Here is a 26,666-nt window from a genome sequence, read left to right as displayed (position 1 = left end):
AATAAAGAATTTATTAATGACAACTGTACTAGGCTGTGAAATGTCATAGGTTGGGAATAAAATCCCTGAAGAATAGAGTTAAAAATATGTTTGTAAAAATTAGGAAAGAGAAGGTGCCAAATGTATTAAGAACTCTTAATTTCATGGGCTTGAGTCCAAACTGCATATAAAAATGTATCTTCGAAAACTAACTTCCCTTTCTTTTAATCGCCTCTGCAGTTCAGAGGAATGAGAACATTCAAGCACCACAAACAAGTCTATTTTGGTGACTATTGAATACAAATATATGAAGAATAATAAACCTAGAAGACAAAATGATGGGAAAATAAAGGCAAGTGGTCAAAGTTCTCCTGTTGCCTTTCTTTGGAAGTTCTTCAGCTTTTCATGCTCCTGTTTCCTTACTTGTAATGTGAAGTTCCTGGGCATCCCCGCTACAAAGAACACTTTGCTTTATAGATGAACTACAGAATATAACTACTGGGTATAACTATTAATCCTATTAAACTTTCATGTTTTGGAGTATCTAATATGTTGCCAAAGATCTGTATTTATAATTATGGGTTACAATGCCATAGCAAAACATTTGCAACTATAAAATGTCCTTGAAAGGGCCAGTTAGAATAAGCAAGCAGTTAACTAGATTCTCTCATCCACATTTGTGAAAAGAAAGCCTCGCTGTGTTGGAGGATAATAAATTCCACTGCGTCCCTGTAGGAATAACATATATTTAATAGATAAGCTTTCTGAAAGCAGTGCCCGTTCATTTTCTGAACAAGTCAGTGCACTATCTTTCCTACCATAGCATGGACTATCCTCTTTCCTGCTGCTAACAAACAGATCATTCTTTGTAGCTTTTATAGAGCGCTGATTATTTTTTTTTAAATTTTTTTTGGGGGGTGTGTGTGTGCGAGGCAGTGGTGGTGGTGGGGAGTTTTATCTGGCTACTAGCAACACAACCAAAATCCCCAGTCTCTTCTCAAAATCCCTAATTATTGTAGCCTACCCTTCATATTTACGGAAAACCAACTGACGTTCGCCTGAGCCTGTGCTATGGATGCATTTAACTCAGAAGGAAGTAGGATGAGTAGAGGATTTTAATGTAATCCTGTGTATATTGCTTTGTGTACTAAGATACTCAGACCACTGTCCCAAATACCACTCTTAGACTCTACTTGATTTTCAGTTTTCATTTCTGGACTTTGTCTTTCTATAGCACTTTAAATGAAAGGCCTTCCGAAGGTAGGAAGCAGCCTCCTGTACTCAGTAGGTTGATCAAGTTGTTTGTGAAGACTGGTTTGTCTTCTGTGTAGGCTTGCCTTTCCAAAAGAGTGGGTTAAAACCATTACGGTAGCAGAATGACAACTCGTATGACTAGCTGAATCTCTTCCAAGTGATCTTACACAGTGTCTTTTCCTATCTGGATAAATCTTGTGATACCAGAACGTTAGTAGAATATAATGTTTCCTAGTTTTTATTAGAATTGCTGCCAGAATCTGTTTCTGAGATTTTATTAGAATTGCAAGTTATATGCTATAAGCAGTAGAGTGTTGCCTATAAGATTAGATTTTTGTCATTCTTATCATTTCCCTCTGATGTTGCTCCTATAAAGAGATGATATTATATTATATTGTTTTGTCCTCTTTAGGATCACTCTTTAGCAAAGGACTGATGTGATTATAGGGCATGCACAGAAATGTACGTCTATCCTCTGTTTCTACTTTTCCCAGGATCTTTGTGGAACAACATTTGCAGCACACAAGTCTCATTTAATGGGAAAATAATCTTTGATATTTAAAATCAAAGATTTATTTTAAGAAGATATATTAATTCTTGGAAATTTCTGTCAGTGCCAGATCAAAACCTCTGAAGTTTATTGAAGTTTTACTGACCTTTACGCATTATTTACCCATGTTATCATCAAGAGAGAATGGAAAGCTAAAACAATATGAGCAAACAGTGTTACTGAAAAAAAATTATTTGTCCACGGTATTTATGAACTTTGTACTGCAGTAGATCTGAAAACTGGCATTTAGGAACTTTATGCTGAAGAATACGACCATCACCGTTTAGAGTTTTAGAGAGAAAATTAACAAGGATTGAAAACATAAGTAATACAGGGTTACATGCAAAAAGATTGTTAACAGACTGCTAATAATGGTTAAAAGTTGGCCTTGACTGACTAAAATATGTAGAGGATTAAAAAGAAGTACCTATGAAATATTTATTATAACAATTCAGTAATTCTTCAAATGCATTGTATTTGCCTATACTTTTTAGATTGCAAAGTTTAAGTTTAGGGAAAGAGATTTCTTGACTGTTCTCCACCTGTAAAACCTATATTGTTAATATCACTGACTTCTGAAAATGGAATAGTGAAACAACTGATATAGATATATTACTTAAAAATGCATAGGGCACTTTCAGGGAGAAAAGGAGATTTGAGAACACAAGCTATGACAAACGTTGCTGGACAATCACCGTTCAGACCATTGAAGAGAACTGGCTTTCTTATATCAGTAACAGGAGTCCTGGGTCCTTGGTACCCACAGGGAATAAAAGAAGCTCACCCAAGAGGCCTGTCAAGATCTGGAATTGGAGAGAGTTAGCAAATGGCAGAAAACTTGAAGGCAGAGACATTTTTTTTGAGGTCTAAAGCTGGTGCCAGACACACACTTTTTTCTTCTGGGTGTGTTGGCTAAGTTTGATCAACTCTGTTCAGAGGTAAAAATAGCAAATATTAGCCCTCAAAAGTCAATACGCCATCAAGCTACATTTTATGGACATACAACTAAAAGGAGAATTAAATATGCAGATTGATATATAGAAAAGGCTAAACCCCAAACCTGTCATCTAACACATTTTATGATGAGAGGAGAAGAAAATCAAGGACATAATGTGCCCACGACCTCTTTTCATGGAGGGGAGATCAGCTTGCTCTAGCTTCATTCCTATTTTAAAAGTGCATTCAACTCAACACAAAGTTTTTTGACTCCTCTTTTTGAAATCTTAATGCTGCAATGTTCTAGTTTAGTGACTTTCAGTGCAGAGCAGAAATATTGCTGAGACAAAAATGCTGACAGCTAGACTTCAAAAATAGTTTTGGGTGCACTCAGATTACGAGTAGTTCGTACTCACGTTCCCAAAATGGACATAACAACTGGAGACTTTTTTTCCCCCTTATCCAAGAGGTTACTGTGGTCTGTGGGTTTCTTTGTGTGGGAGCGTGCATCTTCATACACAGAAGTATATGAAAACAGCCTGCAGTAAGACACAAAAATAAACCAAAATGTAATATAGAAGCTTTCTGAGGTCTTGGGAATTCCGGGCAGGGTTAGTCAATAGCATTATGGAAAAGGAAGCTATAAAGTATTCCTGAGGAGATTTTAGGCAGCAGAGAATGAATCAATTTGAAGATGAGGCATGACAAACTCAGACTGGAAACAGGACTTTAAATAGACCTTTACAGTGAGCTCAGTGAAGGTGAACAGCTCATTGAGGAGTGAGGCTGAAATCCAAAATAGATATTTTAAAGAAATCCTGGGGTTTACGTTGTACAGGATGGCAGATTAGATAAGCACAATGATCACTTTTTGGCAGTAAATTATGAAGCCATGAATCTTTTTTTTCTTTGCTGGTGTCTCTTCAGCGATCAGGGGAGATGCATAGCTGCTTATCCTATATAAACTCCCAGGAGCCACTCCAGCAGTGTTGGAGTCAACAGGAGTATTTCCATTTCTTTTGGTAGGCATTAGTTCAGGTGGTGACTAGTAGCAAAAACCCTCAGCACATGCACATGCAGCTTCCACACAGAATATTGCTTCTAGGGATGTCATTTTTGAACTAGCTGGGTCTGGTATAACACAAACCTACCCCGACTTCACCTCCCATGCTAACACCTGTTGGCAGGTGCTGTGTCCTGAAAATCTGCAGCAGTTCTCACCAGTGTTGTCACTAATTCTACTCCTCTGCCATGCCAGGGGTTTCCTTTTCTTCCACTTTTGCTACTGGGTACAATGGACCAGTGCCACAGCTCTCGCTTCCTTCATAGCAATTTGCAAAACGTCTCACCAGAGTATAGTTTGCATTTCAGAGGAGCAAACGTGCTGGCACTGTAGTCAGTTTTTCAGTGGTGTACGTAGCCACCTGTGAAAATCAGAGGCGAAATTTAAGCTTGGTGCTACATGTTCTGTCTGTGCGAGATGTAGGAGACCAAGACAATGTGCCCTTTCCAAATCCATCTTGAAATGATTAAGAAATGTGATCACTGTGTGCCAGCTTGCGCTTTCAATCTCAAAACTGCAGTCGAAATTTATCATCCTGTCAACTCTGATTGCTTTAAGTACTTGTCAGAGAGAGATCCAAAGGGGAGAAAAGTATTTTTTTCCATTGGCACATTCTCTTGCAACATTTTAACATTTTCTGGGGTAGCATTTCTACCCAGTGCAATGCAACACCTCCCTGATAAACAAGGGAAGTGATGGAACAGCAGGGATCTCCCCTCTGCCGGACCAAAGCACAAATGTGCCTTTTCCCCCTTCTTTCCTTTTTTTGGCAGTTCTTTCTGCTATCAGCATTTTCTAAGAAAAAAACCCAAAGCCATGGCGTCAGAGAGATACTGCCAGCCCATTTTACAGGGGGCAAGGCAAAAGGAGGCACAGGCACACTGACTGCTTTGGGCCTTTGTCTTTTATTCTTGCCAGCTCTGAGAAGAGGGGAAGCACACCGAGCTGCCACCGTTGGATTTTGACTTGGCGTAGAAGCAGGAGGTCTGGTAGCAATCCCAGAGCTGATCCAGAGGTATAGCATCCTGCTCTGGACTGGGAAAGTCTCTAGTCGGTGAGAGCTGCTTGGCCCTAGCATCCCTGCTCCGGTTGCTCAGGCCCTTGTCCAGCACAGAGCATATTGTCTTTCATCACAAATACTTCAGTAGGTTTCTGTGAGAGGGTTCGCTTGCTGACAGACAAGTATCGTCCAAGTGCTCGGCAGTTCTAGAATATAAATCAAAAAGTAGGACGTGTGGCCAGAATCGATGTGTTTTGGAGAGGAGCAGTAGGCAGGCATACGTTGCTCTGCCAGCGCTGGCTAACAGGAGAAGACGTTACCTGTTCATAAAGCACATCTGTGGGGTGCTTGCTCAAAAGACTGTAGAGAGACCGAGTCCTCTGGACAAAGATAGCAGATTCCCTAGGCATCTTCACCAAAGTGACTGATGATGAAAGTCTTTATGCAAAATATGAAAATAAAATACTATTCAGCTCTTCCTTAACAAATAGAATATGGTTTTTGCTAGTAATTTGTCTTCTTTTCTCATCTTTATACATATAGAATGTATCCACATGCTCTCATGACTCATGTGATGAAAAGGATTATTTTTTTCCTCATCTGGGTTTAATGAGACCTGCCCTTTTTAAACATCTAAAAAAAGCTCACTGATGTTTACGTGCAGACAGACATTGGAGGGATATGCTGCATTTGAAAATATGTTTTCTAGAGAATCCTTCTATATCTTCAGCTTTCATCTTTGGCTGCATTACTTGAGCTAGTTAGCACAAGCAGACAGGACATACCAGATACATTAGCACATCAGCAGAACATAACCCATTATTTCCCCTTTTTAGCACTACCATCTTCCCTGACTGCCCCCCACTCCTCCTTTCGGCTGGGAAAGCAGAAACTCTCCCCTCCTTTGGGTTTCCCTTCTGTTTGCCATCCAGTCAGAAATATATCATAGCAGGGCTCGCAAACACCACCAAACTGAGTTGTAAGCTGTCTAAACCCATACCCAACAGGGCGTGCTGCAAAGGGATGGGACTTGCACCCTGAACAGCTTCTGACCTATTATCCTACCTCGGGTGCAGGAAGCATCTTCCATCACTTGGCATTTATAACCCTGATTCTGCTCTGGAATTTGGTGACCAAATTATTTGTTCTATAAATTGAACGGGAATTGAGCAGTTTTTTACTGTTTTTCAAAAGGAGTCGAACCTGATTTTTCCCTCCTCTTTTCACCCAAAGAACATCCAGTGGGATTTGATGGAAGTGGGTTCAACCCTTCATCCTGATGTGCATCAGTCCTCTCAAGATAGGTAAAAGATGTCAGGAGAGCCACTCCTGTTTCTGGAGCAGCAACAATGCTGATGACATCTCAGCAACTTCAGAAAAGTGAGCATCTTGTTCAGGCTGTGCAGTCAAAGTAGGTTTCAAAACAATTATAAGGGTCATCCCTCAAAACCAAATCTCTTTCTAATCACTCCAGGAGGGATGCCTAAGAGAATGGGATGATTTTCCTTGTTTCTCTTAACTGGGATGGAATAAAATTTGCTCCTGCTCCAGGAGTGCTCTGGTTGCTCTTCATGCAGTACACAAACAAGGCAGGGGAAAAGAAAGAACGTGAGTTTTCTCTGTGGTTCCCTTGTCATTCAGCACAGCATGAAACGAATAATCTAAACCTCAGACCTTTCCCTGCCAACGTCTCTCCTTCTTGCTCCCAGCGATTATTTCAGAGGTACAAAGGTATTTCTTTTTCTGTTGAGTGTGTATCATAGAATATTGCTATTCAGGCTAACCCTGCTGGGCAACTGCAGATGCATGCCTGAGTCACACATAAGTCAAGAGCACTGAAAGAGCATTACAGAATTAGGAAGAGAGAAAAGTCTGGTTTTGATTACTGATAATTATAGATAAGCTGTAGCTGACAGTCATTTTCTGACCGCAAACTCAAATCAATCAATTAAAGACTGCATGCAGCAGCACCCATATTTAATCATTTCCAGGCTCTTTAAAATGATCCATTACTCTGATACCATGTCAGAGCTGCTGTGTACCATTTGTTTTTGCTGCTGAGGGTCAAATATGCAGCTACTTTCAGGATAATTTCAAGAACACAGTTCGTAAGCTAAAAAAATTTAATATCTGTATATAAAGATTAGCCATAAATATTAAATAACTCTCTTAGTTTAATGAAACAAACATCACAGCTGGTGATTTAAATATCTTTTGATCTCATGACACATAGATAAATGCATCTTTTAATAGAATGTATCAGTGTTGCATCAGGGAGAAAAAAAGAGGATGGAATAATACAAGTTCAACTCTGTTCCTCCCTAGTTCCTGTTTTCAAAGTTATTTTGCTTGGAACTTCAAACACAGGAGAGCAGCTTGTGATGGGACCTGCACAGAGAACTGCTGTCAGTCGCTAAGACTCTCCAACCGAACTACTCGGACAAACTGGGTTGTTTTTGCTGAAAATTGTTTTCTTCCCAACTTTGAAAAGAGAGAAAAGGTACTGATGGTTTAGAGATTATCAGCTAACATTTTTCAGAATAAAATATTTCCACTTTTGCTTGGAAATGATTTTTAAATTAGATGTTCTAAAATACTGAGGTATTTCATGTCACACTCAAAAAAGCTAAGTGAAACAAGTTATTACAGTTTTATCAAAAGGAAGTGTTTTGAATGATTTAAGATTCTTTTTTACAGGATTTTCCTTCAGGGAAAAATTTTCAATTTTAATTCATAATCCAGTTAAAACTTTCTCTAAAAATTCTGATTTGAATAAATCAGTATCTGTAATAGAAATAATTCCATCAGTAATTTTTCAGTCAAATCCCAGATAACTGTAGATAATAGCCGATACTTTCCATCTAATGTAACATAGGTGGATATATCTAATATATATGCTAATATAGCATAGCACCAATTAGGGACTTTACTAGATTTATCACAAAGGCTCAGCCCAGCCCATACAGCAAGATGATGACTGTCATATAGGGATATTGTCCAGTTACGCACAGAAATCAAAAGAAATTAAATCTCAGAGAAAATAATTAGCTAATGCAGCATAATACTGAGATACAGGACGTTGGGTTTCTATGGTCAACTTTGTCATTCTAGTAAATTTTGAATGTGTTGTCTAAACTATGTTCAGTCGAATTATTTTTAATGTTTGGTAGACTCTGAGTGGCTTTATGTCGGTATAACAAATTAATTTCTGAGCTGAATTGAATGAAACTGGATAAGTCTACTTCTTTAACTAAGAAAGGATAGTTTTACTAAGCTAGGGTATCCGTATGGGGATTCAACAGATTGTAATAAATCCATTTAAAAATATATATGGACTGATGTTCCTGATTGTCTTTGTATCCCAGTATTTCATTTAACAGACTGAAAATGATCTCCACATCACTGACTTGGTTACTCAATACGATGCACGAGTAGGAAACAGCATCTCCAACATCATAAAATAAAGTCTGATTTCTGCCAAGCACTGCATGTGGTCTCATCTCAGTTACCTTTTGACATCTCTAGCACAGACACCTACATACAGTCACCTTATACAACTGTCACACTCACTGGAGACCAGTACTATCTTCTGGGACACAGTTCATCTCATCCAGAAGGATGAGACCCTGGAAGTGCCTGCTTCTCACTGCAGTCAGCAAAGGGAGCCCAGGGTGACCAGCTCAGCTGTAGACATGTGTGTGTGGCCGCAGAAACCTCCCTCACAGAGTTATATCTTCCCAAAGAGCTGAGATATCTGATTTGAGAGCCCTGGGAGCTTGCACGAAGGTCACTGAAAAGACCCTTGGCACCCACTGCCCGACCCGGCGCTTAGCTGAGGGTTATTGCACTGGGAAGGAGCAGCAGAAGCAAAAATGGGCTTTTGTCCCAACAGCTGCACTTCGGGCTTGATGTGTTACCCAGCGTGGTGAGAGCTGGTGCCCAGTAGCTGAGACACGAACACCTTCCTCTGCCTCTTCATAGGAATACCCCGACACCTGGCCCACAGCCCTGCCTGTGCTTCTCTCTGGAGACAAATGGTTTGCTATGAAAATGGACTGCTGTTTTCCTGCTTTTCCAGGTAAGCTGTTGGTAGGAATTTGCTGCCATCATACCAAGGAAATCCCACCACGTGCTAGTTGTAAACGTTTTGGGGCAGAGGTTGCTGTGCGTGATGCTCTCCCCATCCTGGGAACAGAAAATGTCTTCTGTGCACAAGCTGTTCCCCCACTGGCGCAGCTTATCCTGCCGGCATGTGCAAGCACCTGTGTAGGCACAATTTAACAGAGCCCATTTTATTCAGGGGAAAAAAAAAAAAAAAAAAAGGGTGTGTATGCATGTGTTTAGGAGGGCACCTTTTAATTCCATAGAGATGCTTTTAACCAGAGCCTTTACTGTTGCTTATTTATGTGAACTGCCTGGCGATCTTCTTGAGGATTTTGCCTGTCTAAGGAGTTTCAGTGGGACCCGGTGCCAGGGTGCACAGCAGAAACTCTTTGTCCCTTCGCTGGGATACTATCAGCTGATCTGAATAGCCTCTTGTGAAATTGTTTATTTACAGTATTCATCTCCAAGCATTTACACTCCACTGATGACTTGAAATTCAAGTAGTTATTTATAATCATGTTAAATAAGACCACATTTCTGTTCCGCTCACGAGTTGTTCGTTATCAGATTACATGTCTCTTTCCTTCCTTTTATCTCTGATACAATGCGCTGCTCTCAACAACGGCATCAAATGAACTTCGATGTCCGACTATAAATCATGCACATGTCGAAACAATAATGCTGAAAGGATTATCATCACCCTCTGTAATTGCAATAATGGAAAACAGATACTGAAAGGACATTTTTCCGATCCTTGGAAAATCCCTGAAGAGGTCAATTTACTTTTCTTTGGGGAATATTTAACACAAGGAAAGTTATTGGTTTATACGTCTGCTGAAAGAACTGAACTTATAATAAGCACAATGTCACAGCATAAATTTAAACTATATTTTATTGCACTGTTATGGTGGGGGTCTCCAGATGGTCCTGATATACATAGTTTATAAGGAAGTGCTTTTTTGACTGAGAACACTGATCACTGTCTGATGAAATGCTCTGTCAAAGCTGAGGCTTACTACTGTTTGTGGGAACCTGCTGCAAGTAGCAGGGGAGAGTATCATCCACCAAGACCTAACTGGCATCTGGTCTTGGAGCCAGGCTGTGGTGGAACTGGGTTTGGTATTTTGCTGGAGGTTTTGGAAGAGGAGGATTTCTTGTATGCTCTTTAACCAACTCTATTCAAGAATGGATCTATGTGGTATAATAAAATAAATTAAGCGCTAAGAAAATGAAACCCCTACATGCCATTAATTTCTTTTATTGTAAGAAACATGCATCCAACTCTTAAGTCTTGAATTTGCAGCACTCAAGTCTAGATTGAGTCATATATTTTAGGACCTGAGTGAGGCTCAGTGGATGCATAGGCTCTTCTCGTCTTCTCCATGGCGGCTAATTCTCTCCAACAGAATTTGATTTCTTAGTCCTGTTTTTGAAGGCAGAAGTTGACTACTGTAACAGGTGAACTCCACGTATTTTGCTCTTTGCCTGTACTGTTGCTTCCCTGCCATCCAGCAAACCATTTTTAAACCAATGCTAGTCTGAACACGACCATACTAACAGTTGTAGCGGCACAACTGAGGGTGCAATAACCTGCAGCCTGGGTACTGTTGCGATAGGACATGAGCTCAGATCCATATTTAAATAACCAGACTTTGCCCATTCAGCACATTTTGACTTTAACAGGGTAGAGTGTACTCATATAGGCAATTCAGATGCCAGCTGAGGGAACAGCAGCCTCCAGCCAGCAGAAGCAGTAACCTCCTCAATGGCACAGCCAGAGCTATGGGTCCACAGCCTAAGCCACCAGGTTTTGCTTGCATGAATAGCTCACTTGATGCTTAAAGAAGCAGCCTGCAACAGAACCGCACAAAAATGTTCAAATGAGAGTTGTTATCCGCTTAAATGGCTGTTTGCAGCACAGCCCTCTTCGCTGGTCTCTCTTGCCAGCGGTAGTCTCTACTCTATCCAGCACATTCAGGCAGTTTTGTCCATCAGCATCTACAGCAGAGGGTAAGGTTCTGGTCTCTGCATTTCCAGATGGACACAGAGAGCTGAGGCAAGGGCAGTAAAAGTAATACATGGGATAAAACAGACGCCTTACGAAGAGGCACTGTCAGAACAAGCTTACTGGGCCACATTGGGTCTGACCCCTTCAGGCATGGTTTGTGTTTGCACTCTTAGAATAACAGCTCACAGGAACAACTGAGATAGTGAATATCCTCAAAACAAACGCTTTATTGTAGAGTTGTCCAGCAGAGCTGTTTTGTAACAAATTCCACCTGAACTTCTCCCTCAGGAAGCCCATCTCACCCTCCAGCATGTCACTGCCACGTGCTTGGGGCAGCAGCACACGCCGCTGCCTGTGGTTAGGAAAGAGCTCTGGCCGTTTGAAGAGATGCCTTGCTTCCTCACCTCGCTAGCTGGCTACTTGTTTGTCTCCTGGTAGAGCCTGTTAAAACTCTTGCGAAATGTGTGGGTTGCCAGAAGAAAACATTGCTCTGTCTTGTTTACAGAACCCGAGCTCCCTTAAAACAAGCCCGTAATGGTTAAAGTGAGTACCTTGTCTCCTTCTTCAAAGGATGGCCAGCACATCGATGTTCTTCTACCCAGGCCACAGGCTGAACGCCGCCTTTGAGACGCATAATTCAGTCTTTGCTTCTCACTTGGTTATAGGAAGAATAAGTTGCATGAGCCTTTTTCCTAGACTGAATCACTCCCTTTCAGAGGTGTTGGAGGAGTTAATGACGGAATGTAGCCCTGTAAAGCCAAGGTACTGACCGTGCCTTGTCCAGGCACAGTTGTCAGTATGAAAAGGAAATGTGGGCCCAGTGAAGTTACGTCTACAAATGGCCAAACATGGTTGTAAAGTGGCCTGATTATAAGCTGGAGAATCTAACATTCACAAATCCACCCTCGAATGCAGGTCTTGGTTCCTTTCGCCTGTTGACTTGATACGTCCTCTGGGACTATCCATTTTCAGAATTTGAATGCGTGGTCAGAGATTGGGATTCATCTTCTCTGATTTTAGGGAGCTGCAAAGCAAGTGTGTATATCTGAGCTAGTCACTGAGACTCCTTTCACAGTCAGTAGAGGTCTCTTCTGCAGAGTTTGGGATCAGGTGAAACACGCCCCAGACTGCCATTAATAAACTCACTGGGTCTCAGGAGATTATAAGGGGTGATACCTGATGAGCTCAGATGTAGAAATGGACACTGTAGCCCACTAAAATTAGGTAAGATGAATCCCACTGAAGGAAGTGAGTATGGACTGCACTTGTACTGTAGATACTGAGCACCAGATGTCTGACTTTTTCATGCTTTTACTGGGCTAGTGCAAAGGAACCTTACCCTGGGTAAGAATTTCTTTGACGCAGGACTTCTCAGCAGCAGTTCCCTCTTATTAGTGTAGCAAAAGTTCCAGCTGGAGAGCCAGAGGCACTATGGTAAGAGCTGACAAGTATGGGCTGGTGGGACACTCCATCATGCCCTCGTCACTAGGAGAGAATCACTGCATAATTAGGCCTAACATCTAGGAGAGCCATAAATTGCCTTGACAGCCACTTCTCTGAGTAAGAAAGCAGATCGCCTGAGTATGGTTGTGCTAGGAGATCTTCACGAGGACTGTAAACTTGCCCTCCAAGTTAGTAATATTTGCTTAAATCCTGTGAATGCCTGTATAGACACAACATCCTTGTGTCTTTCCCTGTATTTGCTCGTGCCCCCACAAAGACAAACAGGATGATAGCAAAGAGCTCCTTACCAACTCTCAGACCTCCTAGTCACCTCCCAGACCTCCACCTACTCATTTCCTTAATGGCACCTTTCAGCAGTCCTTACCACACCACCAAAGGAGCAGGTGCTAATTCTAATTCTAAATAAATATTTCCCGTGTCCTTTACGGTCAAGGCTAAACCATAGTAGCCTTCTTCAAATTTCCTGCCATCCCGTCCTGGGGAAACAGTAAGAGTTAACGTTGCCTTTTTACATTCTCCCTACTAGATAAGATCAGTGTTACTACACTGTGCACCTACACCCCGTGCTTCTGTTGCCCCAACTAGACTGGTGGCTGACTAAGAGCAGAGCTGGTCTTTGAGCTCAGGGTAGAGCATCGTGGACCAGCCTCCAGTTCTTGTGATATATAAAAAGGTAATAATAGTCCAATATTTATCCAGTCCCCACGCCTCTTGCCTTTGAGATAGACCTGAAATCTGTTGTTGAGACAAGACTGAATTCTGGTTGCCCCTCATCTCAGAATGGGTTTACATGAGGTACACTAGTCAGCTTGCAGTCTTTCAAATGCCTGTAAATATATATATATATATATATATATATATATCTCAACACAAAAAAATGTTTGCTCTCTGCTGCACCAGTCTTAACAGAGAAAGCCAGTGTCCAGCATGCTATTTTCTGATCACACTGCCTCTCCTTTGGCAATGCTCAGATCAGATACAGTGAGAGGAACATTATGCAATGCACACCGATATATCATCCTGACCCTAAGCCTTAAAGTGCATCAGACAATATTACTTAGTCAAATTATACTCAGCTCAACACAAACATTTAAAATAGATGAACCTCAAAGAAGAAATGCTGCCCTCAGACATTTCAAAGGCATTTGCAAAAAAATACGACTCAGGACTTTAGAGTTCTTCTTGTTTTCATTACTCTGTGCTCAAGTATTGGCCAAGTATCAAAGCTCCTGAAAGCAGCAAGACAACTGGGATATTCAAAAAAGGGAAAAGAGCCCTCAAACTGTCCCTTGAAAGAAAGCCTTTTTTTTCTCTGAAGTTTTAGTCTCTCCTGCAAGGTTTCATTTTTACTATATTTTTAAATCAATCTACAGCGATTCTTTAATTACACTGTTATCAATACAGCAATAGTATATCCTTAAAGAATTATAAATTCATACTGAAATTAATCTGCCTAGACCCCAGGGTTCAGGCTACCATCTGCAGTCTCAACATACAATGCTCCTTTGTTTTGCCCTTCTAATTTAGCCTTTGGAAAGTCCTCTGTGACAGCCAAATCAAGTGGTTTCAGAGAGTGGCAATTCTTGCAGCTACTTTTCATCAATCATTTCCACTTTGTTCCCTTTTAAAACAAGCACATTCAATTTCCACTTTAATTAAGAAGCTGAAAACATAAGATGAGGCGTAAATAACACAAAGACTGTAGAAAATGCATGTCACTAACTGAGTCAACCTATAGATTCTACTGTCTTCAGAAATGAAATTAACTTTTCCAGGCGATTGAAACACTGTTTTATTAGCATCAAATGTTAACTACTGTATGTTACAGTGATCTAAATTGAGTCATATAAAACTTTGTCTTTATCATCAGTAAAACAAATAAACACAATAAAAATGCTACTGTAAAGCTGTGCCGGTCTGATACTTACTGCTGTGGGACCGTTTTTGTAATTTTTTTTTCCTCTGATAGGAATACTTCAAAAGGAGGAAAAGTAGGGTTGTATCAGTGGAGAAATTTTGTGACACACTAAGGGAATTTTTTCATTCTTCCATTTTGCAGGGTTTCATCCTCTTGGTTATTTTCTCCCTGCATTTAGGAAAACTAGAAACTTTCTTACTGAAATAAAAAGATATCAAAGAGTCAGCAATGGTGGAAATATGCCATCTTTTATATTTTTTAATTGAAATCAAATAGTTTTATTTTATTTAGGTGGCTATGGCCCACAGAATGCCTGAGGTCTAGCAGGTCAGAGCCAGAGGCTCCTTCTGAGCGCTGTGTTCACCAGCTGCCTTATTTCTCTTTTGCTGTGTGTACGCCTTTTACAAAGAGTTCTGCTGAACAACAGCCTTCCAGTATATTTATTTATAGATTAATGTATGGTGCGGTTGCCTGTGTCAGCAAGGCACTGGAGTTGATGATTCAGGAGGTCCAGTCCTGTGTCTTAGGTTTCGCAGATTTATAGCACCAGCCAAGAAGAGCTACTTAGCCCAGTTCCAGGTATCCTGGCAACAATTAAAGAAACGGTAGCATTAAACCCAACAGTAACTTTCTGCTCCCCGTAGGTAGATTGCTAGTTACAGCAAAACCACTATCACTTCTCTGAGCAACCCCGCCCCCCAATAATGTTTTTGCCATCGACAATCTCCCACAAGATTTCCTTTGCTTTTAGAATTTTTAGTTTGGATGTTGATCGAAGCTTGGACAGCATCACCCAGGGCATGGCGTACTTTTTGGGGACTCTGTAGAACAAGACCGCTACTGCAGGTGTTTCAGGGATGAGGGCAGAGGAAGAGATTAAGACAGGAGAGAAGGAGGTGAAAACCAGTTTTCTTTCTGTTAATGGAGGAAGCAGAAAGTGGCCAACCTGGTCTGCCAGGGAAGCACCATCACATACTGATGGCAGGGTCAGAGGATAAATATTATTTCACCAGGGAGTCTAGAAAGGCAATTACTTAAAGTCCCTGGACAATGGAGAGCCAGAGGTGGATTAAAACAACAGATGACTTGGCTCTGAACAGCAAGTCCCCTCTTTTAGCCTTGCTGTGTTAATTCCCTCAACTATAACTCAGAAGCAATAAGAACACTCATCTCACGGGGCTTTGTAGGCTTTTACCAAGCATTATATAAACGTTATTCATACAGCACTGACTTCAACGGTGCTACTTAATATGAATAAGCACTTCAGAAGGAGGCCCACAGCAAGTGATGTCTGAACCTCAATGGCACAGACAGTAACTGGAAAGAAAAATGCAGTGATCTCTTCCAGCATATTTTTTTTCCTTCTTTATGCACAGGTTGTAGATTTTTCAACTAGGGGGTCCCACTGGGTGGGGAAGGTGCTGCTCTGAGACCCACGCACCCCCTGCTCCATGCCAGGTTTCCTCCCTGGCAGTGCCCAAGGGCCAGGTGGAGCCCCTGGCCACGGACCCTCTTCCCTGTGGATTTCCTGCTCCAGCTCAGTGGGATGCAAAAGCCCCAAGTGGAAGAAAATCGCATCTATACATTCAATTTATTCTGGTTTCAATAATCAGAGGCAGGCAGATAGGAGGGTGTGTGTATGTACGTATATTTGTATAGAGGAGCTCTTTTTGCTTAGCTAAGGTGGCTAAGCTAGAAGAGTGACAGTACATATGGGCAGCTGTGAGTGAATATCTACTTTAGAGGTGTGACCCCTTGGTCAAGTAGTTAAAAATTTTCAAAATGCTATATTTGAGATAATCAAGTTTTCTTTTAATTAACATGTTATGTTGTAGAAAAGAAATCATGGCAAAATCTTTCTGTTTGTTAGTGAGGCCATCACACGAGTTACTTTCACCACCCTGAGTGCTGATGAAGGCTCTATTATTAAAACAAGAAAAGGAAGTCACCGTATGTCTGAGCAGATAAGAAGACCAAACCTCTGTTTGCAGAATTGAAAGATAAAGCCTTCAGTATTTCAGAACTGTTCTTCCAGGTCTTTTGATAATATCAAAGATGGAGCGAAACTGGAGTCAAAATTAACCTGCCTTGGAATGCAATACATCTTTGTTCAGGATCTCATATGGAAAGATATGGTCAAATTTTGTCAATCACATCATCACATTTTACTGCGCCTGTTAAGAGCTCAGTTAAACCTGAGAAACATTTACAAAGTGAAATTTTTATAGCTACCTTGATTACACCCTGTTCCTAAGCCTGAACCGTGTGCTCTCCCTCACTGCGGTACATGCTATAAACAGCTGCCTCCTGGAGGGAGACAACAGGGAGTGGAAGAATGTTTCACCAGGCAATTAGTCCTATTAGAACATATATGCATATATATGTACATATATTTAAATGTTACAAAAGCTTGGCAGGATAGATAGCAGTGTGGATCTCTGACACACAAACATGAAAGTACGGCCTTGTTCTTTATTGCAAAGTATTTACATTGTAAAAATTGGTTAAACATGTTCTGCATCTATGCAGACTGAGGATGTTTCACAGCAACACACACAAAGCCAAGTGATACAACAATGTACCAGAGCTGTTCTTGCAAAAGTTTAGGTTTTAATCCTACAATTATTCTGTAAGTTGGCTTGAAATATAGAAATATCTTATGAAGTAAAATTTTATTTATACAGAAGTACAAAACAAATGGGGAAACCTACTATTAAGTTGTGCTACCATAAAACATTTCAGAAATGAGGAGGATGGTTTCTGAGAAACAAGGGATTGCAAAGACTTTCCTACTTCATTATGGAGTGTAAAGCTGTGGATATTCAGTACTTTAATTTCCACTCTGGTAAGTACTTCTCATCTTGAAAAGTTTAATTTTCATGGCAGTTTTGGAAGGCAAATACATATGGGCTTTCCGGATACAGTTTGCTTGCTTTTTCTGACAAACTGTTATTGCATTTCCCAACACACTCATTTTTTTCCCCCTGTTTACAGTCATAGGGATCAGCTTTTTATAAGACTGTTACCCATAGGGAGGGAAAGAGCCAAGCAGCTCTTGGAGGCCTCCTCCAAAACTAAAACCCCTCCTAAAGGTTTTGCCAATTATCAGGAAAACTGAACCCAAAATAATAAAAAGAAAGTCCTTAAACCTCCACTCTATAGTTTGTATTTAAACAGCAATATGGGTTATCTTATTTAACAAAACCCCAAACAACTCTAGTTCCATTTGCCAGCTTGCTTCAGGAAGGTGTTTTGTGCAAATGATAAACTTAGACCAACAAACGGAGTGACTGAAGAACTTTGTCTCCTTGTGGCAGACTTGAAGCTGGGAAGGTTTTATGTAGAAGTATGAGAGAAAAAGCACAGTGATTGTCCTCAATTCTGAATTTCGCTGGGATCTCCCAATAAACTTAGAAATAGTTTTGAAGTATTTGATGAAGAGTATAGGTTAAAAAATTATATGTTCAAGCGTGGCTTAAAGATCCCATGGCATGGCTATGAGATCTGCCGAGCCCCTCCACGTGTCAGTGCAAAGTCATGTTCCTCAGCGTGTTTATTGGTGCCGACGCATACTCACAGACACTGCCTAGTCACGTATGTGTTCCTTGCCTTGTATAGCCTTAAGTGGCTCCAGGTATGTAGTTTAGACCACATGCAGTCCATCCTTTTTCTCCAGAGTAAGTCATCAGTGATGGCACTCTCCTGCCAGGCAGAAACTCACCAGCGGATTGTAAGTAGAAGGACCCATGTGTGTGGGGGGGGACCCAAGGCACGGACCTGTCTGCTCACGGGGTCTGATTATAACTTGGCACAAGCTACAACTCTTTGGACTGGATGTCCCCAGGACGCTGAGGAAGGTGATCAGATTTTTCATTATCGTACACAAAAGCAGACTTAAAGATGTTCTCTGAGGCAGTGGCAGAAAAGAATGAGCCCTCATCACTATGCTCTTTTCCTACCGTCTTCCCTGCACTTACTGAAACCAATTGTGGCTGGACAGCTGATGGCTTGCAGAGCAGCACGGAGCACTGTGCAGTTTTGGTTTTCCGTGAAGAACCTGAAGAGTTCCTCTGTCGGCATCTGGAAACATCCCCTCTTTTCTTAAAGAAGTTTCTTAACTTCCTAAGTTAGAACCTAAGATACAGCCCAGCTCATCTACAGACCACCACAGGTTAATTGGCGCTCACACAAATGACCGCAGATGTTTGCAAGATGTTGTCGAGTCCCCTCTGAGACTATCATTACCTGCCCAGCATCAGTGCAGCACTGATATGTAATTTATTCCTTTGGAAGAGCTCCATCGCCATATAACAAAATAACATAAATCTCCCCAGAAATGTCATTGCTTTGGGCCAAGCCCAGCACCAGAGGCTGGAAGGATTGCTTTACACCAGCTGAGCTCCCCGCTTGGTCCTGCTGGCAGATAACGACTCTGAAGGTGGTTTTCTGGCACCCTCGGTAGGACAGTGCCTCAGGTGTGGGAGATGGGAAACCAAACGGCAAGCGCTCATACATGTTCACGTGTGCAAGTGCTATTTAGCAGCGGCCACACGGAGCAAACCAGACGTTTTGATTCCCCCCAAGCCCCGACGGTCTGTTGCCACCCGCTAGCAGCCCCGGGGATGCCCCCCCGGACCCCGCCATGTGAGCCTCTAGCCAAGAGGTGGCAGTGCTTCTCCATCCCACGCCTCTTGGTACCATCGCTACCATCAGCTCCTCCTCTGATCTGTTCCTGCTCGCAACAAAAATCAACGTTCCCTCTTACCCCCGCACTGCGCTGGGGGGCTCCGCTCCCGCAGCCCGGCAGCTGCCTGGGGCGCCGGCGTGGGGGGCAGCCGGGTACCCCACCGCCCCTGCAGCCCGGGGGTGCTGCAGCTCCCAGCCCCAGAGGAGGTTTTCGTTTTGCTGAGGAGCAGGGTGCTCGAAATGTCATAAACCGTGAACACGCAGCTGGAGCGGTTTATGAACTGCAGAGAAACGCTGAGTGTTTTAGCCCAAGTATTAATGCAAAGAGCATGCTTTGTTATTTCCTGTTCCATTGTTGTTTGTAAAATAGTTTAATGGGTAGTGAGCAGTAAACCGTTTAAAATCTGCTGTGCACATTGATGCGGTTTTATATTGCTAGAGAGGGAAGGATTTCACTGCTTTGGGTGTGAGGGAGAGAGGAAGATTATCCTGATAATGAAAACCACAACCAATGCATTTACTTTGGAACAATTGTTTCAATTACATTACCATGTAGATATTTTAATCAGAAATAAAAGTGATAATCCCCAAATGCAGGCCTAACAACAACTGAAACAGCTGCGTACTTTAAAAAAAAAAAGGAAGACTAGCTATTAGTAATGAAGTTTACATGCAGCCAAGGAACGCGTTTTCTGTAAAACAGAAGTGACCCTATTTAAAATAGAAAAGGCGATGCTTATTATGAACTGGTAAGAATGAAGAACTGGTAAGAACCTGATGGCAGAGCTGGTTTGGGTCACTAACTCGCAGCGTCCAGGCTGTTATACCTGGGAAATTTTCTTACAGCTATTAAAAACATCTACCAAAAAAACCCTAAAAAAACCCCACAGGCAGGGCGAACAAGAGCAAAGGGACTGGCTTGCATCCATATGGCTAAACTCTCTTTACCTCTCCTCAACACAATGGACTCATCTATCCTTACTTCTGGGAACAGTCCCTGCCTTGTGCTCTCCCCTGAACAGTGCCCAGGAATGCTAGCTGGCACAGGACAGCCTAACAACATCATATAGAAGGGGGGTGGGGGGTATTTACTATAGGGTTTCCTGCGTAGTGCAGTGTGCTAGCGATGAATCAGCGGTGATGACTGTGTGACAGTGCGTGTGTCTACGCATCGGCCCTGTTTGGTTTACTAGTATGGGTGGAAAGTCCCCTACCCACTAACCAGATGCCACCAGTACAGGAGTCCCTTTGTGCCTGGCAAAGCTGCTGTCCCAGGCTAGGTTGCTGCAGCACGCACTCGTGTGTAGCTGGTTCTGTATACTCTTCATTTAACGTCTTCTGGGAAGCTGAAAGCATTTAAAAAACCTGTTTCCACTCAGGATCTTTTTTCGGACCTCACAGCAAGATCTGTAACTTCTCAATATACCATGGCTGGTACGAATCAAATTTTGAGCGCATTTCTGGTGCTTCTCCATGAAAGCATTGCCTCTCTTCCTTGCGGCTCTCCTGATTTACCGCGATGTCAAGTAGATCAGAATCAGTTCCTAAGCCTGGTTTCAAAATAAACAGAAGGCAATTAGACCTCCAGCTCCTGCAGAAGGCCAAATACTGAAAGGGAAACTCAAGAGAAGAGATCCTCATGCAGCCCAAAAGGCCTCTGATCTTGGTGGAGGAAACCTAAACACTTTTGAGAAGAGTTACAGGGAGTCCTCGTCCCAGTGCCTGTGTACCTTACAGGAGAACCAGGTGTCTTGGGAAAAGGAACTCCTTGAGCTAAAGAGCAAAACCAAAATGGGTGATTCTAATGTTTTGGAGAGGTGTGGCAAAAAGGTTTTCCTTCAGCTTCTAAAGTATTTGCTTTAAGGAAAACCTTATTTTACTGTCTATTTAGAATTAAGATAATGGGAAAGGCTTTGCTAGCAAGGCTAACTTCAAGTATAAATGGGGTTATGTGGGGAACTACAGTTTTCCTTGTTCGATTTCGGTATGTGTACATTGACTGAAAAAACTGAGGCATTGACAAAAGGGAAAAGGGAAAAGGAGTCCTCTGACAGGAGCTAGGAGCAGTGAGGTGACTTCCCTGGGTTGCCAACAGAGAAGTCTCTGGACTAGACATATGAGGGGCTGTGGATTCTGATTCAGCTTCATCATGACCACAAGAGAACCATCTTCTCGCTGTTTGTTGGTCTTGGCTGTTTCAAATGCAAGATCTTGAAGCAGGAACTGGTTTCTTCCTTCCATCTGTTGCAGTGGGGTCCCGGCATCAGCCGAGGGGTGCAAGTGGTAAAGTAATGCAGACCACAGCGCTGGCAGTCATAGAAGCCTCGTCAGCAATCCCAGACCTTCTCCAGTACATCAGGCAGGATCCACTGGGACCACGAGCCTATCACTTATGTGGTCAGATGCTTGAGACTCTGAGGGCTGAGGCTGAGGGGACACTCTGCCTGAGTTCTTCTCTTTCTCTGCATGGCCTCCTGTAGTAGTTTAGAGCCTGAAAAAACCCCACTGAAATACCTTCTTTTGAAATCAGAGGTGACTTTCATGCATACAACATCTCTGAAAAATCAGACCCTTAACCTCTTTTTGTCTCTGATCTTCATCTCCAGAATGGGAGACAGACCTTCATAAGTGAGTGTGATCACCAAGCTACCGCAGTGAGGAGAACATACAGCTGCTCAAAAAGGAAAGAATAAAAAGTCTCTTTCATCTGTATTTCTGCCAATGTTTTTAAAGTGAAGTTCATGACTGTACAAGTGTTAGCCAGGAGGAGTATGCTTGGAATAGCATTATCAAAGGTGTTAAATGATATTCTAATTTTGCACGCTTTGGAGGCATTATCTCCAACATCATTGGGAGCAGAATTAAATAATTGCAAAAATGTTTTTTATAAATGCTACCTTACTTTTCCATTTTGAGATGAACTCTCACCCTTTGCTAACAGGGTTTTAGGTTAGGTCCTCACATTTTGAAGAGGTTTGTAAAATTAATTTTTTATGTAGAGTCAACTCATCGGTATACCACTGCCTCCTTACGAGTGGAGTTCAGAATGGCCAAGCAGGTTACACAGCATCAGGGTCCTACCAGCACCAAACAAATATCTCAGGCAAAACATTTCTTCTTTTTACAAAACCTTAAATTGAAGTTAAGTGTGGATTCAGGGAAGTTTCTCAAGATTCATAACCATTCTAAATAAGGTAAAAATTCATCCACAGACTTGTTACAAAAGGCCGGTAGCAAACTTCCTCTCCAGGTTTACTCACAAGCTTTCTAGTACTTACTGCTGTTCTCTGGGCCAAAAATTCTCTGAGGACCAACTGTCTTTCCTGTGGCTTTTGCAACTTTTTCTCTCATTCAAGCCAGAAACCCAGAAAGCTGCAGCAGATAATTAACTAATATAACCCCAAGCCATAATTAGAGCTGGGGCCAAAGCCACACCCTTGAACTTTACTGGTGTCTAGAGGCTGCTGTAAGTAAGAGGCTTAGGATGATTTTGTTTTGTAAAAGAAAGACTGGTGAAGAAAGGTCAGAGCTGTGTTTGTGGTGGGACAGCGCTAAGGAGATGCTAAACAAATGCCTGGAGAAGAGCCTTCCTTTGTTCCCGATGGACCTGTACTGCTCAGTTCATTCCCACAGTTTTGAGGAAGCAGAGATTAACGAGGCAAGAAACCCTAGAGAGCAATTGCATTTATGGGGGATGGCACCACAGTTCTCCTCATGGGACCCATATCTCGGATTGAGGTTTACAGAGGCCATAACTCTACAAGTGTCAAGGGAGGATTCAGACGCTCTCTAATCCACACACACCATTTTTGGCGAAGGCTCACAGGGGCCAGTCTGCCCACATGGATACTCTTAGCTTAAGTGCCACGATGCTAAAAATGATCAGCTGGAGCAGCCCAGCAATTCAGAGCAGAAGAGATAGGTGCCCAAGCTTCCTAAAGAGCCAGCAGAGAATCCTTGAAGTGTACTCAGATATTCTGCATATGGAAAGGGCAACCTCTAAAACTAGCAAAGAGAAAAGGTTTTCCAGACGAGAGGACTACAACAGAAGGGTGTCTTCCCTCTCTGGAGCTCAGTTTGCTGTTTGCAGGCTGCACTTCCCCAGCTATTGAGAATCTGGCTGGGGCTAAATGCCTACTAATGGAGAGCTCATCCTTCAGAAGCATAGCTGCTGGTGGGCACGGTGGTGGTGGTAGGACTCCTGAGTGGCAGAGGATCTTCAACGGGAGGTGGTTCCCGTTGAGTCTCTCAGTCAAAGTCTCATAACTCTCTTAGAAAAGACTACATAACCCAAAAGAGTCTTCAAAAAGTCAAAGCTTGCTTTGTGGTTCTCCAGTGGAGCCCAAAGAGACCTTGAAATGCAAACCAAATATTTAATACCCCCTACGTACATATTTACAAACCAAGGGACAATTCTTCTGTTTCATTGCCAAACCTTCATTAAGACTGTAATGAAACATACGTGTGAGCTGGGCCTGTCCCCTAGCATCAGGCACTTCTGGTCAGCATTGGTACTATTTTTACAGAGACATGGACTCATGAAATGGGCTTTTCTGACACAGTTGGGAAGAGTAACTCAGCTATGGCAATAGTTGCATCCATTTTTTATAGCTGTGGTTTGCATGAAGACAGCATAAATAACAATGTCAGCACTTTTCACCTGAAATCCCTGCAGGTGTAAGATACCACAGCATTTATGTGGAGGGGCTACGAGATGTTGTCTTGCCATCATAAGGCTCAGCAGAGACGGTCCCAGACCACGGGAGCCAGTGAGGTTGGGGTGCCTGTCAGCATCCTCTCCCTGGGCCCCTCTCCCTCATTCTCCCTGCGACAACGTGAAATTCTTTGTTCAAACTTGGGATGAGATGGACTGACACCTCTCTCCTACCCCCTCCTCACCAAGATTGATTTCTCCTCAACTTGTTTAGAATGAGACCTGGGCCACCTGTGCATGAGCTGTCAGGAAATGTGGTGCTTTCATTTAAGCAGCAGGCAGCTATCAAAACAGCAATAAGAGAGGCTATCAGGCTTAATAATGGCATGCATTAAAAGTAAAATAACTCTCTGAGGTCCAGTAATGTTGCTTTTACCATTTGTCAGGTGTATAATCACTCTGGAGAATAAGAATAGTGAGGTCTTTGTAAAATCATGAATCAACATTCCCAACAATTCAACTGCTGTGAGTAGGTCAGGTCAATACCCTCACGTCTCAAAAAACTACTTAAGCTCTCCTGTCTCCTGAGACCATTACATCAATAGATACCTCCAGCACTACCGAAAATGACAGTCTGCAACGTAATACCAGGAGATCCCCTTTAACGGCTCCTCTATATTAACAGCTGTTGGGCTCTTTTCTGGGCATTTGTCCTTGTTTCTGAAACCATGCCATCTATAATCCCCCGGTTTTATGTGAGAAAAGCTTTTATCATTTTCAGGAGGATCTTTTTTCTTTCGAAACATGAGCAATGGAATGAAGTAGGTAATTCTTAAGAGGGGACAATCAGGGCAGGAATCCTGAAATGGTTAAACAGGTTGTTTCTGAGAGTTTAGGGGAATTCTAATATACAAAAGTATGCACTTCTCATTCACTTAGATTTTTTTTTTCAGCTTTGCCATGCTTATATCAGATAAGGTCCTGAATCCAGTGTAGTTTATGGCAAAATCTATTTGACTTCAGTAGACCTAGATTTTACTTACATAGTTTACACAATTATTTGTGTTCCAGCACCTCGTAGTGTCATGTTCTTCTGCTGTACTTGTGATTTGCTACGTCAGAAAAGGCGACTCCTCTTTTCTCCTTATTAAACCTTCCTTTATGTCTTTTACGTATCTTCAAATGCAACAGCGAGTGTTGGCAGCCACTGAAATATTACTGCCTCAGATTAACTCCCTAAGAGACAATGGGAAGAGATAAAGAAAACGAAAAACTTTTTGCAGTATTTTTTCTTTAAATAGTCTCCCTCTCCAAGAACCCAAGCACTGCTCTGAATGTCTTTGCTACCTCTCTGACCACAAGACAACTACGCTATAGTTAGTCCTGAAGCATATATGCAGTGATTGCCCTCCAGCTTTGCCTTCTGCCTGGCCGCCTCTCCACGGGTGAGGAGCTGTACAGGCTTGGTCCCGTCTCTAACGACCTGGCAGCTTTCATGGACACTCTAGGTATTTAGTTATCTTTGAGCTTTCTACCGCTTTTTAAATTTTGGTTGGAATTCATCGGTGTGTGGGACAGATTCAAAGTGATCCATCCACCAAATCAAAATCATTCTGGTGTAATGTAAAAAAATGGGCATCTTTCACCTTACTCAATGCATGGGAGAGCACCTGGAGGAGTCACAGTGACAGCGTGGTGGCATGGGGCAGCGGGTGGCTTGCTGAGATCCAGGACAACATCTCAGGCCCCTGTAAAAGCAAAATGGACAAGCTACATTTCTGCTGTCTTTCTTGTGACACTTACTACCATTGGACATCTTGTCTTATGATTTAAGGCAGCAGAAGTATAAGGTTCGATGAAGGTATTTCTAGTGATTCTGCAACTTAACTAAGTACACAGGATGGTTCCTAAGTTATATCTGGATGATAAAAAGATTAAAATGGGTTGGACATATCTTAGCCCATGAAGATGGGAGCTTCTTCCATCTACAATTCCTTTGAATATTCAAATATTGAAACTTTCCATGTATGTATTTTTATTTATATATATATATTTCCATGTATATATTTTTATTAACATGTTTTTAGTGCTGTCAAGCATGGAAACACAATTTTACTAGAAGTTCACTGTATGAAAAAAAACACTCTGCCTAGTTCAGGAAGGCACAGTTAAAAGGAACTATATGAGAATCGAGTTTGACTGATATGTCTTTAAAGTATTTATGCTCATAACAACTTTTTTCTCTTCCTGACCTCTTGTTTCAGTTATTTATTTCTGATGTTAAATGTTCAGGCTGCAAATACTCCTTGTGAACTGTAACCAGTTTTCTGAATGGTGAAAGGGAACAATAGGATTTTGTAGCAAATGAGATGCATCTTAGCTCTTGCTGGTGAAAAATGTAAGCTATAGAAAGTCCTTTTCATCTTTTAGCAAGGGTCCATTATTTCTGTATATCTCTTTTTTGTGCCTTATGAAAAGGTTTGTACAGTAAAGAATGACTGACTATGTAGTAGTTCTTTCTTCTTCTGCCAAGCTCTTTTTAGCTTTGGCAGCAATTCTATTTTCCCTGTCATCATCTAATGTCTATTTATTTTACATTGCTACAAAGCCAGTGCAATTCCCTCATAAATCCCAGGTTGTGAAGATGAAGAAACAATTCAATTCCTTTTATTAAAATTCTCCAGTGTCCTCTTTCTGATTCCTGCCATCTAATTAGGTTTGGAAAGGTCATCAGTTTGAAAAACTTGGAAAAGAATCAATTGAATTAAGAGATCAGAGGTTGCCAAATGCCTTACATTTCTGAGCTCTGAAATACCTGATCAATCTTGCTTGTCATAGGTGCCACAAGAGTGCTTGTCACTAATTGTTGATCTAACTAACCTCATAACCTCACCCCCTTTCTTCCACCTCCACCCTCCCATCCTCCCTTGCTCTCATGTGGACGTGAACACATGTGCACATACCCCCCTCCCCTAAAATCTGAGGAAAGTGAAGATATCGCTCTTTGCATGTTATTTGAACGGTTCGACATTTCCCACAGCTGCCTAAAA

General features: G+C 41.9%; 1 protein-coding gene across 2 annotated transcripts in view; it reads left to right on the top strand.

Moving 5' to 3' along the window:
• SLC30A10 (solute carrier family 30 member 10) overlaps positions 1-25,347 on the top strand; it is a 146,301-nt gene extending 120,954 nt beyond the window's left edge. The window contains exon 5 of one of the 2 annotated variants that reach the window (XM_080408556.1): positions 8,148-25,347. The gene's annotated coding sequence lies outside the window, so the exon portion shown is untranslated. Of the gene's footprint in view, positions 1-219 lie in introns of both variants that reach the window. The other variant, XM_080408554.1, reaches the window with a different exon arrangement.
• Positions 25,348-26,666: the final 1,319 nt, after the last annotated feature.

This window comes from Falco punctatus (genome assembly GCF_963210335.1).
Source record: "Falco punctatus genome assembly, chromosome: 12".
Taxonomy (NCBI): Eukaryota; Metazoa; Chordata; class Aves; order Falconiformes; family Falconidae; genus Falco; species Falco punctatus.
The sequence above is the reverse complement of the archived record's forward strand: the minus strand, read 5'-3'. Positions and strand labels throughout refer to the sequence as shown.